Raw genomic sequence first — 16,826 nt, 5'->3', positions numbered from 1 at the left:
GTTTGAAAAGAAAACACAACAATATGATCGTAGCTTGGGTACTGCTGAGAACAGAAGCAGTATTTATGTAGAGTAGAAAGTTAAGTGCCCATCTCGGAAACAAAACCAAAGCAAAGAACAATCAAGGAGTGGAGTCAGGATCTCACTAGAATTATGCACTTATGAAACGAATTGTAACTACTAGTGTGCTAATAATACAGAGGTGGGCACATTGTGACCTGCGGGCCAAATCTGGTCAGTGTCCTGTGTAGCATGGTTTAGCAGGAAGAATGTGCTTTACAGTTTAAAATGAATGTAAAAAGGCAAACAGCGAGACAAGTAAAATGAAAAGAAGAATATTTGATAGAAACTGCATGTGCTACAAAGCCTAAAATATTTTCTATCAAGCCCTATATATATATAATGTTCATTATACATAATATATATATTGAATAATGAATTATGTATATAATGGACTTATATATATATATATTTTGTTTGTTTTTAAAAGACTTTATTTGAGAGAGAAAGAGAAAGAGGAGAGAGTGGGAGGGATAGAGGGAGAGAGGGAGGGGGGGGAAAGAGAGAAAAGAGAGAGTACTAAAGGCAGAAGCTTAACTGACTGAGCCACCCAGGCACCCCACACAGGGTCTCTTTTCAAGAGGTTCATGATTCACCCACAACACCTCAGTTCTCAGGCCACCTGCCATCAAGGCAGAGAAAGAGGCCAACAGAGGTGACAGGTCCTTGCCATGGGAGCTGTTTATCAGAATCCACTCTCCTGAGTCAGTCCCTGGAAGGTGGGTTCAATGCTTGGAGGCAGGGCTGCTGGCTGGCTTAGCAACTTGTCCACTATGTTGATTTTAGCATCATGCTTCTCAATGTCCTCATTGGAGTCTAAGACAAGTCATGTTGTAGCTTGTAGGCACCAAGGAAGTTGTGTGGACAACTAGTACACTATTCCTTTGGAGAAATAATAGAAAAATACTGTTGACCACTCTCTCACTGTTCATTATATATAAAGAACACTATATATATATTTATATATATATACAATATTTATAATATTTATAATAATATAAATTCTTTATATATTATGGAGAACATCATATATATATATATGTGTATATATATATATATATATATATATATATAAATGGACTAGCCAGTTATTCAGCAGTTAATTAATCCAATCATTTCTTGACTCACTTTCTTAAACTCATTAATAAATATTTGTAGTACCTGCCATGTGCCAGACACTGTGTCACACGCTAGAGCGACACTGAGGAAGACGATGGTCTGGAATGCTGTCCTCCTGAAGGCAAAGGGATCAAATGCCAACAAATGGTTAGAAAACAAGCGATTATAATAATGACAGGTTCTGAAAAGAATCACATATAATATTTTCTAACACGGAGCACGTCTCAAGGGATTTGGGCCTAACCTGGAACACCATCCAGGGCTTTCAGGAGAAAGTAATCACTACCTTGAAGCTTGCCAGACAATATGAAGTGGTCAGGATGAAAAAGATAGAAAAAGGAAGACTATTCCAGGTAGACAGAACAGCATGTGCAAAATCTTTCAGAACTGAATGCTCTTTGATGCATTTAGGAGAAAATAATGAGGCCAATCTTTTTGAAATAAAGATCATGAGGAACAAGAAAGAAAAGTGAAATGAGGTGTGGCAGAGAAGAAAGCAGGAATGAGGTTTTGCAGCGTCATGTGGGCTGTGAGGGGTTGACGATGTTTTCCTGTCTACCTAGTTCATGGGTCGAGTTAATCCTACCGAACTTTCCCTCCAGCCCAGAAGTTGGTAGGAGTCCCAAGCTCAGCAGTCCAGGGCCAGTCCAGGGGCTGGTTCAGGGCCGGCCACGTAAATTAGGTCGAGACCATCTTATTTCTCCTTGGACATTTATCAGAGCAATGTATCAGGAAACACACTTTTTCTTTCTCTGGGAACTCAAGCTATAATGTCATGGAAGTCTGGATATGCCACCGGCATCTTGAATCCATATGCAGAAGTCTTCCATAGAATAAAGTCAGCGAAAAGAAAAAAAACATTTGAGAGAGACAGAGAGAGAGAGAGAGAGAGAGAGATCTGAGGACATAATAGGAGCATCTATTCAGTCATATCTGAAGAATATATCATTGGATTTTTGTCAGCTTTGTGAAACAATAATTAAGTTGCATATTAAATCTTTGGAGTTGGATTTTTGTTACTGACAGCTCTAAGAGTCCTTAAGCATTGTGGATTTTATAAACCCATAGTTGTAGTAATTTTATCCCATGCGTCCCAAAGTGTTCTTAATTTTCTCATTTTGAGGTAAATGGGAAGAAATGAAAGAAAGTGGAAATCTGTGTAAAAGAATCTTCTTCAGAATCTGTTGTTTGCCTCTCACGAAAGGGGAATGAGGATAAAAAATACTTAGATTTATTTTTTCACCCAACGTAAATGCCTATCATGGGCCTGACATTTTTCTGGTGGCTAAAGATGTAGAAGCAAATTAATTAAAAAGAAAAAAAAATCCCTGCCCTCGCAGAGCCTCTGTTTTAATGAACTTATGTTTAATTATTGAGAATAGCTAAATTTAAAATGTAAAATAAATCAGGAATATCACAGTATGGTTCTGCAGATGTAGAATAGAAAAAAACGATTTCACTATCACCCGTTCTATGACTGGAACCTAGAAGGCAACGAGCCAGTGTGTATGTGGGGTCTGGCTTCTGATATAACCACCTTTTCAAGACATCAGCACTGAGGTGATTGTTCTGCTCTAATTTTCACAAACTTGAGTTCCCATAATTTATATAATGCTGTGAGACCCAAATAAAGTGGTCTGATTCTCTTTGGATGAAAAACAACTAGTGGCTTGCATGGCTGAATCAGTGGTTCCAGAGGAGCTAGTAGCTAATGCACCATTAGTGACTTTCTTCCTCAGAAACCATCCCTGTCTGGGTCGCATAATAATGCAGGACTAGATAGCTGGTGTTTCTTCTTTACTTCTTTATAGAATAGTCCAGAGTGGAAAGTTGGGGCAAATGCAGAGGCCCAGAGCCTGCAAGAGCACCAACACCCCAATTCAGGGCACTTCAACTACCGTGAAGGTTCTAGAGAGGGAGAAAGCAAACAAACAAACACAAAGAGAAAAAAAAAAAAAAAACCTAGAAGAAAGAAGAAAGAGATGGAAGTTTGACTTGACTATAGTTTGTGATTTGATCACATGTGGAAATCAAGGGAGAAATCATTTTAGGCTTCCCAAGCTATTCAATAGGGCAGCTGTCACAGTTGATTTTTGGTGTTTGCTCACATCCAAGACAATTTTGAATAAGGTGGACTGTGGATTATGAGATGTGAATTGAGTTAGCAACATCGAAATTGCCACACTTATTAAAAATCTCTTGATTTGTTTGATCTTGCCTTATTCTCTACCCTTACAACCACCTCGAGTAGATTAGAAGTCCCTAGAAGAAGGGACTAGAATTTGTTCACTAGCTGCTACCTACCATTTAGAGGCACACGTAATGCCTTGTGGGTAAGAGATGCAGTTTTTAAATTAAATGAATGAATGACCCAATGCCATTGATTAAATCAAAGTTGAAGAACCAGGCAAGTTTGTTTCTAATAAACATTCAACTATGTATCTGGAGCCTTTGCTTTAGCCATATTTCGTGCGTAACTGTAATATATTAGTTGGTGAATAATGGAAGCCAATAATCTTTTGCGTGAGTAGAACCTGCATCCAGGAACACAGTGTGGTCTGGGCTGCCACCGGAAGAGGAGACAGGAACGTTCTAAGGACTCACGCACAGAAACACCTCCCACCACAGATACTTGAATCGATGTCTCTGTCATCTTAACAATAACATTGTGCAGACTGCAAAAGTGGAGGCCTTTTAAGCTTTTCTTTAAAATGCATGCCTTTTTTTTTTTTTTAGGATTTTTTTTTTTTTTTATTTGAAAGAGAGAGAAAGAGACAGCACAAGCAAGGGGAGGACGGAAGGAGAAGAGGGAGAAGAAGATTCCCCACTGACTGGGGAGCCCAGTGCAGGGCTCAATCTGAGGACCCTGACCTCATGACCTGAGCTGAAGTCAGCCACCTAACCGACTGAGCCACCCAGGCGCTCCTAAAACTCATGCCTGTTATGTGTAGGAAAGCAGAGTAATGAAGGCCAGTGGTTTCTCCTAATACATCCATGGTCCCTGACATGGCACCACGGATCTATGTTCTGTGGAAACTCATGGCTAGCTTAGAAATGAGCGAGTTTGGGCAGAAAAATATGGAAAGACGTGGAACAACAACAAAAATGTAAACGTCATCCAACCCAATAAGGGTGAGAAAATATGAAAGGTCCAGCAAGCAGCTTCTTCCTGAGTCAAAAGAGTTCAAATGTGTTCTCTAATCATTTGCCACTCGACTGATAGTCAAAAGTACTTAAGTTAATTATGCAGTTAACCCCCCAAAAAGCAAACTTGGAGTATGTGGGCCCGGATGCTCCTGATTGCCAGTGGAACAGCCCAGGTTTCCACACAGAGCTGGGACACTAGCAACAGTCCCAGTAGAGACATGTCCTAGATCTTCCTCTGCTGATCCAGTGAATGATCCAGTAGCAATGAGGAGCACACGTCCCGGAAGAACGAATTAACTGGGAGATTCGGTGTTTTCATGGAGGCCTGTTTGTTCTGCTCAGAGGGGCCCGGCCTCTCTCCAGAGCTACTGCTAATGGTTTAATGATCCTTCCATTTATTTCACATAAGCTGGTGTAGGATTTTTCTCAACGATGGAGTATGAAGGGAGAGTATAGATCCCACAAGATGATAATAGGCCTGCTTCCGGGTAAGCTGTCCTCTGGCTTGACATAATTCCACTCTGTTGCAAGGCTGTGCAAAGCAGTATTAATAATATACCCTGCAGATGCTGAATCTTATATGCAAAATATAAAACATGATGTTGGGGTATATATGAGCGTCTTTAGGTAAGGAACAAATAATGCAAGCTCTCGACATGTCTATCCAAACACCGCTTGTGGGCACCACGTAGAATGTTGAGTGCCTCTTCTTCAGAATTTGCATCTGTCTCTGCACCAGGAATCATCCCAGTAAAGTTTTTACTGGTCCCTCGGCCCTCTCTCTGCCTCTTTCTGTTCCTTATCCTCTCTCTTTTCATCTGTGGATTTGATCAGTTGACAGGGAGGAACAGAGATGGAATCAATGTTTCTTTCCACAGGTTGACCAAAAAGGCTGAAAGCTTATGGATAAGGTAAATACCTACCAATATGAAATATTGATATGAAATATATGAAATATATATGTGAAATATATGAAATAGGTAGTAACAAATAGGTAGCAATACCTACCAATATATGAAAAATATCCCTCAAGGGCACCTGGGTGGCTCAGTTGGATGAGCATCTGCCTTGGGCTCAAATTATGATCCCAGGGCCCGGGGATTGAGCCCTGCATGGCCCTGGGCTCCCTGCTCTTCCTCTGCCCCTCCCCTTGTCATGCTCTCTTGCTCTCTCTCAAATAAAATCTTTAAAAATAATTAAAAAAAAAAAGAAAAGCAAACTACCTCTCTAAGGCAGAGATTAAGTCAAAAATGTAGGGCTGAAGAGTAAGGTGACCTTTGTGTGCTATAAATACTATCATACCAGGAAATGCCACTTTCTTTTTTCTTTTTTTTTTTTTTTAACATTTTATTTCACTGAGCCACCCAGTGGCTAATTGAGGACAGATCAATTAAGGGCAGGGATCAGAAAATATTTTGTGCTGATAATCTAGGCTAAATGACATGCCTGTACATAGATTCTTTGCGGCATCACCTCCAGTGAACTTTATGTTTCCCCCTGATACCCTGTTGGTTTCCAGCATATGTGTGTGCAATCACTAGTGTTTGACCTTCTACTATTTACCACTTAAATACCTGCTCCCTTGACTTGCCAGCTGTACTAAGTGATGTTCCCAGGTATAGTTTTGGTCCTGTCAGCAGTTTAAGGAACAGACAGGACATTGCTGTGGGTTTCTCAAAAATTCCCCTTTCTTTTCCCATTGAATCAACCATTTCACACATGAATATGATTGATTACAAGTCGAACAGATGATCTTACAGTTGTTTGTACTTTAAAATCTTGCTTCCATTTAATTTCAGTATTCAAAGCATATATCTTCGGAGGGGATAGATCCATGCAAAAAAGAGGGAGACCTAAGATACATATTACATATTTGAGACGAAGTGCTTTAGGATAGTCACTTGGTGATTGTTGTTGTTGTTGTTGTGTTTTCTTATTTCTCTCTTTTCCCAGAGCAAAATAATCCAAACTAGCTACAATATGAGGTAAGTGGTACATCAACGGGATCTTTCGGCCTTCATCAGGGTAGAAAAGGAAGTCAGAAGCTCTTAAAGCCTTACTGTCTTCTGCAAAATTAATTTTCGTTGGAAGCTATATTAACTCCTTCAGGACACATGGCCTCTACTTACTCATGAGTCTGTTACTGCTCTCCTTATAAATATTCTTCCAGGGGTCCTAAATAGTGATCAAATCCTTGAAATATGCCTAAATTGTTGAAGTATAAGAAAGGAGTTAATTGAGACACCTAAGGATGTGGCTTGACAAATTACCATGAGCATTTTTTTTTTTTTATTTCAGATTGAACTTTTTTTTTTCCCCCAACTACATTTTCCTCTTCCTTGAACAGGATAAATTTCAACTGGCAGGGCCACTAATAGTCTCACTTTCACAATCTAATGATAACTGTATTCAGATGCAATGGTCTTTGACATATTTAATTCTCATATTTAATGTACCCAGAACCCCTTTGTTCTGAATGTGGGAACATGGAATCCCCTGCATGAAGCAAACAGCGGAATAGGTTGCAACACAGTATTGATTGTGATTTTTAAAAAATATTTTAGGATATCTGATCTGCTTCTATGCTGCAGAAGATTTCAAGTTTGGGACACCTGCCTGGGTCTCACTATTCTGATATTTCTTAAGATTTTATTTGTTTATTTGAGAAAGAGACAGAGGTAGTGATGAAGGTGGGGGAGAAGCAGGCTCCCAGCTGAGTGGAGCCCAATGGTGCGGGCCTCCCTCCCAGGACCCTGAGATCATGACCTGAACTGAAGGCAGATGCTTAACCTGACAGAGCCACCCAGGCACCCCTATGCTTGCATTTCTATATGATAATTTTAAGCTTTTCCTTGACTCAGTCCAGGGCTCACAGAAGAAGATGAGTATATTAGAGTGAGTTAAAGTATTCTTCAATTTGAGAACTCATATACTTTTTTAATTCCAAAATTTTGTAGTTATTTCTGCTAAAATACTGATATTTCCTTTTAAATTCTTGGTACAGTTATCTTACAGCCTTTATTTATTTATTTTTCTTTTCTTTCTTTTTTAAAGATGTATTTATTTGAGAGAGAGAGAGCAGGCGGGGGGGGGGGTGGGTAGCTGAGGGAGAGAATCACAGGCAGACGCCCCTCTGAGCGTGGAGCTTGACTCGAGGCTCCATCCCAGGACCCTGAGATCAAGACCTGAGCTGAAATTCAGAGTCAGATACTCAACTGGTTCAGCCACCCAGGCGCCTCCCCTGCATTTTCTTTTAAACATATACACACACAATATCATCTCTGTGACTTCTATATTCATTCTGTATTTGTATACACGGAGTATACATATATCTTTAATTTTGTCCTGTTTTATCATTTTTGTCAACACTATGCTTTTTGACATTATTCATCCATTTCTTTTTGGAAATTAAAATTGTACTTAGTAAAAAGTAATTTTATGTCATTAGTTACCTTAATTTGGAATAAACTGTCTTCGCTAGTTTTTTTTTTTTTCTTTCTTTTTTTTTTCCCCACGTGAGGTTGTATTTGCTCATGTGTTTTTGTGGTTGTGACTCATTCAAGATGTAAATTAACTTTCCCTTTTGCATCTCTATTTCCTGTGTTTTACTTTCTCTGTCTAGAAGTTCTGGCAATGACTTCAACTGACTCCAGTTCCTAGAAATGCAAAAGCAGCTTGGGGACCCTGTCACTCGGTGATTGTGGATATTGTAGAGTCAGTCGCTAGGCAGTCATGTGGCTTGCCTCAATCACCACCTCTTCCAAGCCCTACAAATAATTTGTAGCCTCAGAGAGTGATAATCTGCAGCTATCCCATTTGCTTTTCAGAAACAGGTTCTGTCCCTGATGCCTGTTTTAAAGTAAGGAGGCTTTTTTGCTACTGTGCTCTAAATGGAATGGTTTATTACAGAGGGAAACTTTCTTCTTGCTATTGTCTGACTGCTGAGGGTCAGGAGGCTTGAAACTTCAGGCCCATAGTCTGATTTATGTTTAAGTTCTGATTATGGATTATGGAAATGGTTATGTTATAGGGGAACTCAGCAAATTGTCTTCTAAATATTAGGTTATTCATTGAAACTATTATGATGTGGGTGCCTGGATATAAATGTGAATGCACATGTGTGGGGTTGTCTTCAGTATGCAGTCTTGGGGCGTAATCTTTTTATTTTATTTTATTTTATTTTATTTTATTTTATTTTATTTTATTTTATTATTTTATTTTATTATTTATTTTTTGGAGCATAATCTTGATTGAAAAGTGCATATATTGCCACTATCCGTTGAAGTTTATCATATATTCAAATTATCCCACTGTATGTGTAAATAAATCTACTGTAGAAATCCATGAGAACTAACCTTCAGATCTAAGAACATTGCATATTATGGCTTTTTTTTTTTTGAAACTGTATTTTCCTCTGTTAACCTTATTTTAGACATCACATCATTATCCATCGACTGGCTATAAAGACAGTATCCTAGAAATTCAGTGAGCTATGATTTTGGCTATTGTTATAAAGTTCTCTCATACTAAGACTCACGGAGAATGATTATTTTGTTTGGCAAATGGTTGCACAGAAAATTAAACATTGTCTCTAAAATGTCAGATTCATAATCCAGATAAGAAAAGGAAAATGAAAAGAAAGCTTTGGAGTATGTTTATCTGATATATTCAATTTTTTCAGTTAAGTGATTATTGATTTGCTGGAATAAATGTTTATATGCAGGCTTAAATAGGCTTAAGTTTTTTTAAACCATGAAAAGATGAAATTAAAATTTAAAATTTCCATTTTGCAAAAAGATGACATGTATCTTTTGTTCCTGGAAGGAAATTTATCTCATCCTCAGTTCAGCCTATTTTATTTATAGATAATGGCATGATCACTGTTTTTAATTAAGTTACTGCTGGATATATATAGTATATGTATTTTGAAATAAATAAGGAAGTTGAATGTATTCTCTATGTTAGTGTGTTTGAAGTTGCATCCATTAACATTAAAAGAATATTGGTGTTTCATGAGTGAGTACACTCTTCTCATTAAATGTTATCATATATTAAACTAGAGACATTATGCAGATAATTGTTTTATATATTTTCTCAGTGAGAAATTAGCACTAATTGGAGCAAAAGTCTTATGTGTTGATTATGTTTTTTAAAACATTGTGGATGAGATGATCCAAGAATAACCTTAAAATCATTTATATCTGATGTAGTGCTCTCATGTATGTTTCTTCCTAGGTAAAGTGGATAAGTGATAATTATTTAGAGATTTTGAGACCACTAAATTACTTGCCTTCAATGATATCAAGAGAGCTCGACACAATGTTTTTTTTCAAAACTGATGCCGTCCTCTTTATTCAAGATTAAGTAAATTTGAAATTTTCTTTCTACTTTTATCATTTCTTCTGAGGCTAATTAAATGGATTAGCAATCTTCCTAGTTGGTTAGAAGGTATGTAGGCCTTTCACTCTTTGTACACAAATTATAATAGGGTCTTTCATAACATTTTTTAAAGATTTTATTTATTTATTCTTGAGAGACACAGAGAGAGTGAGAGAGGCAGAGACATAGGCAGAGGGAGAAGCAGGCTCCATGCAGGGAGCCCAATACGGGTCGATCCCGGGTCTTCAGGATCATGCCCTGGGCGGAAGGCTAACTCTAAACCACTAAGCCACCCAGGGATCCCATAATAACATTTTTTTTTAAATAAAGATTTTATTTATTTATTTGGCAGAGAAAGAGAGAAAGAGCAAGCAGAGGGAGCAGCAGACAAAGGGAGAGGAAGAAGCAGACTCCCCAATGCAGGGCTCAATCCCAAGACCCTGAGATCATGACCTGAGCAGAAGGCAGACACTTAACTGATTGAGCCACCCAGGATCTGGTCACAATATTTTTGATTGAAAGGTCCAAATTACTCTGCTTTGCTCCTTGAGTATCTAATGTCTATAATAAGTTGTAAACACATTTTTCAAATTGAGAGTCAAATAATAATAAGATAATCAGTAATCCAGTAATTTTAGTCAATACTGTATTTTTTTTCAAAGAATTGTGAAGGTTTGATAAATATTTCCATTTTACCAATACGAAAGTTTAAATGTACTGTTCTCCAAAATTAATAAAATTAATACAAATGGGCCATTATCTAGAAAGACAAAAAACAGATAAAAAACAGATATTGGGATTACAATGGAAATAATTACTATATTTTTATACATATATCCATATATATTTCTATATTCTTATAATAAGAGTATGATCGCTTATGCTGTAGAGCAGAAGAATAAATTATGAGACTTGCCCTCTCATTTAAAAATATAGAAGCTACGAAATCAAAATAATGTGGAATTGTTTAATTGCGAGGAATCAATGGAATGGAATAGATAGGTCAATATAATTTAAAAATCATCACAAATACGTGAGGAGAAGATAACTATTTAGAAGTGGCTTTTGTTATATTGACTGTATGGGTTTTTTTTAAGTTTTTATTTGAATTACAATTAGTTAACATACAGTATAATATGAGCTTTAGGTGCAGAATATAGTGATTCAACACTTCCATATAACACCTGGTGTTCATCACAAGTGCACCATCACCTAGTTCATCCATCCCCCCACCCACTTCTCTTCTGGTAACTTTCAGATTGTTCTCTATACTTAAGTCTCTATTTCTTAGTTTGCCCCTCTCTCTTCTTTTCCTTCATTGTTCATTTGTTTTATTTCTTAAATTCTGCATATGAGTGAAATCATATGGTTCTGTCTTTCTAAGACTGACTTATTTCAGTTCGTATTATACTTTCTAGCTCTATCCATGTCTCTGAAAATGGCAAGATTTCATTCTTTTTTATGCCTGAGTAATATTCATTATTCATGAATATCCCATTTCTTCTGTATCCATTTATTGGTTGATGGACAATTGGGCTCTTTCTGTAATTTGGCTATTGTAGCTAATGCTGCTATACATCAGGCTGCATATATCCCTTTGAATTAGTGTTCTTGCATTGTTTGGGTAAATATCTAGCAGGGCAATTGCTGGATCTTAAAAAAAAGATCCTTAAAATCTTTTTTAAAAAAAGTCGCTACCTGTGAAATCCTCTAGGATTTTTATTCTCAAGTCTTAAATTTAAGTGTTCATCCATTTTTTAAAAAGTATTTATTTATTCATGAGAGATACAGAGAGAGGGAGAGAGGCAGAGACATAGGCAGAGGGAGAAGCACGCTCCATGAAAGGAGTATGAAGTGGACTTGATCCCGGGTCTCCATGACCACGCCCTGAGCTGAAGGCAGATGCTCAACTGCTGAGCCACCCAGGCATCCCTCATCCATTTTGATTTTACTTTTATGTATGGTGTAAGAAGTGGTCAGTTTTATTCTTCTGCATGTTGCTTTCCAGTTTTCCCAGTGGATATTCTTTCCTGCTTTGAACCAGATTAATTGACCATACATCTGTGGGTCCATTTCTGGGTTCTTTATTCTGTTCTATTAATCTATGTATTTGTTTTTGTGCCAGTTCCATACTGTCTTGATGACTACAGCTTTATAATAGAGCTTGGAGTCTGGAATTGTGATACCTCCAGCTTCACTTTGCTTTTTCAAGGCTGCTTTGGCTATTCTGGGTCCTTTGTGGTTCCATGCAAGTTGACTCTTTGTGATATAAATTTTATATTATGCTTTCCCCAGTGTCTTAGCTCAAGTTGCTGTAACAAACACCATAGACTGTATGGCTTAAACAACTTTTATTTCTCAGAATCCTGAAAGTCTGGGAAGTACAAGACCAAGGGGCCAATGATTTTGGTTTCTAGTAAGTGGCCTTCTTCCTGGTTTGCAGATGAATACCTTCTTGCTGTATCCTCACATGGTGGAGAGAGGTAAATTCTTCTACAGTGTTTTCTTATAGGATTGCTAATCCCATCTGGAGGATTCCATTCTCATGAACAAATTACTTCTCAAAGACCATACCTCCAAATGGGAGGGATTCAACATGAATTTTGGGGAAAACATTCAGTCCAAAGCACACAGTATCAAATTAATAAATACATAAAGTGCATAAAGGATACTAGTCAAATATTGTCAATGAAATTACAAAAAAAATTTTTCTGACCTCTATTGAAAATAAACTCTTTCTAAACTGAAAATCAAAAAAAATTCCCATTTACCTGAAAACAAGAAAAGCAAAACCAACAGATACTTCTTGGATTTGACAATCTAAACATCAACAAAGTTAACATTTAAAAGTAGGAAAAAATTGCAAGAAAATATGAAACGTGATGGGTTAAAATCTATATACAGGGATCCCTGGGTGGCGCAGCGGTTTGGCGCCTGCCTTTGGGGGGCGCGATCCTGGAGACCCGGGATCGAGTCCCACGTCGGGCTCCCGGTGCATGGAGCCTGCTTCTCCCTCTGCCTGTGTCTCTGCCTCTCTCTCTCTCTCTCTGTGACTATCATAAATAAATTAAAAAAATTTTTTAAAAATAAAATCTATATACATAAACATTTTAATTCCCATCGCATAGAAAAAAATGTGTAGAATTAGTTAACTCCAAGAATACGAAACAATATTCAATACAACAGTAACCAAAATGAGACAAATAAAAAGAAACCACTCTTCCATAACTAGGGCACTTGCAAAAAAAAAAAAAGTTATTTATTTATATTTTAAATAAGATACAGCCTTTCGGGGTGCCTTGGTGACTCAATTGGTTAAGCTGCCTTTGGCTCTGGTAGTGATTCCAGGGTCCTGACATGGAGCCCCATGTTGGGTTCGCTGCTCAGTGGGGAGCCTGCTTCTCCCTCTCCCTCTGCTCCTCCTCCTGCCCATGTTCTTTCTCTCAAATATAAAATATATAAATGAATATATCTCTCTCAAATATATAAATAAAATCTTAAAAAAAAGATATAGCCTTCGGTGGGTGATAAGGGAGCATGGCAATATTAAAAATAATGTAGTAGCACATATTTATTGAGCATACCTCATGTGCAGAACATTTTTCTAGGACTTCAGTTATATTGTACCACCAAGTAACCCTCACAGCACCCTTATGAAGTAGGGGCTATTATTATTAATAAGTATAGGCAAGGAGAGATTCAAAACGTAAGTTTTCATAATCAGTGAGATGGAAGAGCTAGTTATTTATTTTCAAGCTGTTTGCCCTAGAGGCCAAGTTCTCAACCATAATGCAGTACTTGTAGGTTTCAATAACAGTATTTATGAGTGATAAGCACTACATTTTGCCAAACATTATGATAATCACTTATATTTATGCCAAATAATCTCTAGAGTAGAGTTTATGTTTTCCTTGGACTTCATGAGAAAACCAAAGCTCAGATGGTTTAAGTAAATTTTCAACGTAACTGCTAAACAATGTAACTGGGTGGTAAGTCCCCAACTCATGCAGTTTTGTACCTTTTCCACACTTTGGCAGATTGTCTTTCTCTACAGTAAAATTGGAGTACGCATGATAGAAAATTCAATAATTTAGACCATGTAATTTCATTTGTAGGAATGTCTACTGAGGAAATAATAAGTGGAGACAGTAAGTTTTATTTGTGAATGTATTTGGCAACCCTGATTGCAAAAAGGTAGAAGCAAGTTAAATATATAGCTGTAGTGAATTATTAAATCCAAATACTGGCTAGAATGTAGATATTGAGAATCAAGTGTTGGAAGAATATTTAATGACATACGCATGTATTAATTTTCCCTCTGTAGGCATGCACAGAGATAAAGAATGATGGAGGCAAGTTCACAAAAGTTAACAGCAGCGATTAATATATTTCTTTAATAATTTCACTATGTTTTAAAGTTTCGTGTTTCTGGTTATTTATTTTGGCTATGTTACCTAGTGAACAAGAATAACGGCAAGTACAATGGCAGGAAATAAAGTGCCAAAAATGAAAGTTAAATAATTAAATAAGTAGAACCTTGAAAAAGGTTTATATCTTCTCACATAATGAACATCTCAAGGCAATTGGGCAGTCCATTGAGTCTTTAAATTAGAGCAGATTTGGATGTTTCTGACAGTGTTCAGATTTTGTTTTCATCCTCTGAGATACTGAGATTCACTAGGGAAACCTAGCGTTCCAAATGTGTTAGAAAATACATAATGTGTCAACACATTGTGACATGGGAGTGATACTAGTAAAAGCTGTTTGGGTCTATTAATAACGCAAAACCAGCTCATTCTAATAGCAGGGAAAATATAATTCTTTCTTTTACTTTATTCTTTCTTTTCTTTTTTTATTTTGCATTTGTGGCATTGTTTTGTAAGTGAAGAGAAATTATATATATATATATTATAATATAATTATATATATTTTAAGACAAAATGAATAGTATGGAAATTTCTTCTTCATTTGGAGCTAGTTGTCTGCAAATTATACCCAGAAGTTTTCCCCTCCATTTCACTCTTCCCACTGTATCATCCCTAATGCTATCACACAAATTGCAAACAAGAGAAGAATATTTGAAAAATTAATAAATTGCTGTAACACTGGCTCATGAAATTTATTTGTTGGCTGATTTGCTGTTTCTAATGCCACCTTTTCCCAAAGTGACAGAGAAAGGGATGAATAAGAGCAAAAGGTGAGTGACTCTGCCCTTACAGAAATGTTGCTATTTTTTAAATCTCAATTTCTTTGGAAGCATCAACTGTATGTGAGGTGGTTTTCTGTTTTGTTTTTGTTTTTCAGCTGCTGATTGAACTTTGAAGTTTCTAATCTTAGCTAATATATTGAATTGCTTCCATTTGGTCAATAATATTTTGGAGAGACAACAGTGAAACCTGTCTGCATGTATACTGATTATTGCAGTCTCTACAGAAGTGTGTGTAACTAATGTGATGTATGACAAGGTGACCCAGTGATAGTGATGGTAGTGATAACAAGTGGACTAGAAATCCCAGCACAGTTGTCAACTCAATTTAGTGAGGCAAAAGAAAGCTCTGCAAGATTTTTTTTCCCTTGGGTAACTTGTTTTTCATTTAGTTTGCTCTTTCATCGTCATTATAAATTGAAATTAACTTATTTCCTCAATCTCATCTTTAATATGCTAAGATATGTCAAATGTGTCCAATTGCATTGAACAATTTGAATACATTCTATTTTAATCTTATTGATTATATTGATCCCATCCTGCTCCTCAAACAACAGAGCCAAAAATATGCCATCCCTTTCTGCAAATGAAACCTCTAGGTAAAGGTTAATTACAAGGCTTTTAAATGAAACAACTGAAAGAGACAATGATCAATTGAAAATAGACCCTAATAGAGTATGAGAATTTTCCCTTACAACATAAGGGTTGGAATTATAAACCACAGATGCCAGTTCCCAGCTCCCCATGCCAGCTGGGGGTACATTTGATCCCACTCTTTCCCATTGGATTTGAAAACTGCTTAATTATCCTTGTATTCTAATGACTGTGTTTGCAGCAGGGCATTGAGACCTAAATCCTTTCTCTCTACACAGAGATGGGTTTCAGTTTATCTGTTAAAAAGAGGAATTTTTTTTCTCCTGCAGATTTAGATTCAACTTTGATATTGTAAGAAAAAGACACATTTGCATCTTTTCAATTAAAAAAAATGTGCAGTAAATCTGTTCTCTGTGTGTGTGTGAGAGAGAGTATGTGTGTGTCTGTGTGTGTACATGCGCGTGAGGGGCGGTTAGGGAGAGAGACGCGAATTGGCACTTTTTCAGGGACAGTCTAGCTATTTGCTATTCAACAGTTGCTTCAGGAGTCTGCGGTGGCAGCTGGTAGTGCTTCTCTGATGGCCATGCTTCCAGGAAATAGCAGAGAGCTAAGCCTTAACCTAAAACAATAAACTTCATCCTATTAACAACTTCCTACCCTTCCCCCTTTATACTGATCCCTTTCCAGAAAACATCTGTCTTCCTGGTCTCCCTTTTGCATGCATAAAGTCACTTCTAAAGTTCACAGCTTCCTGAGCATTTTTCTATTTTCTATTTAAAAATGTGTTTTTCCCACCATCATCTGACAACCTTTCAGCAGCAGAAGTTGTGCCTACTATTTAGTTTTATTGTCTCTGTCAAGAATACTGTGCTCACATACTAAGCAATGAAAAACATGCGTGACTAATGAGGAGCAAAACTTATTGGGGGCAATGCTGTGAAATGAGACAATTTTCCCCTCCAGGGAAATATATTTTAATAATCTTGTTCACCTCCTAGAGCCCTTCCCCCAGATGCTTATTTTGGGCAGGGATAGTTTTTTCTTTTCTTCTTTTCTTTTCTTTTCTTTTCTTTTCTTTTCTTTTTTTTTTTTCTTCTCTTTTCTTTTTTCTTTTCTTTTTTCTTTTTTCTTTCTTTTTCTTTTCTTTTCTTTTTTTCTTTTCTTTCTTTCCTTTTCTTTTCTTCTCTTCTCTTTTCTTTTTTCTTTTCTTTTCTTTTTTCTTTTCTCCTCTTCTCTTCTCTTCTCTTCTCTTCTCTTCTCTTCTCTTCTCTTCTCTTCTCTCTCTTCTCTTCTCTTCTCTTCTCTTCTCTTCTCTTCTCTT

The sequence above is a fragment of the Canis lupus genome, chromosome 4, assembly GCF_048164855.1.
Source record: "Canis lupus baileyi chromosome 4, mCanLup2.hap1, whole genome shotgun sequence".
Taxonomy (NCBI): domain Eukaryota; kingdom Metazoa; phylum Chordata; class Mammalia; order Carnivora; family Canidae; genus Canis; species Canis lupus.
The sequence above is the reverse complement of the archived record's forward strand: the minus strand, read 5'-3'. Positions refer to the sequence as shown.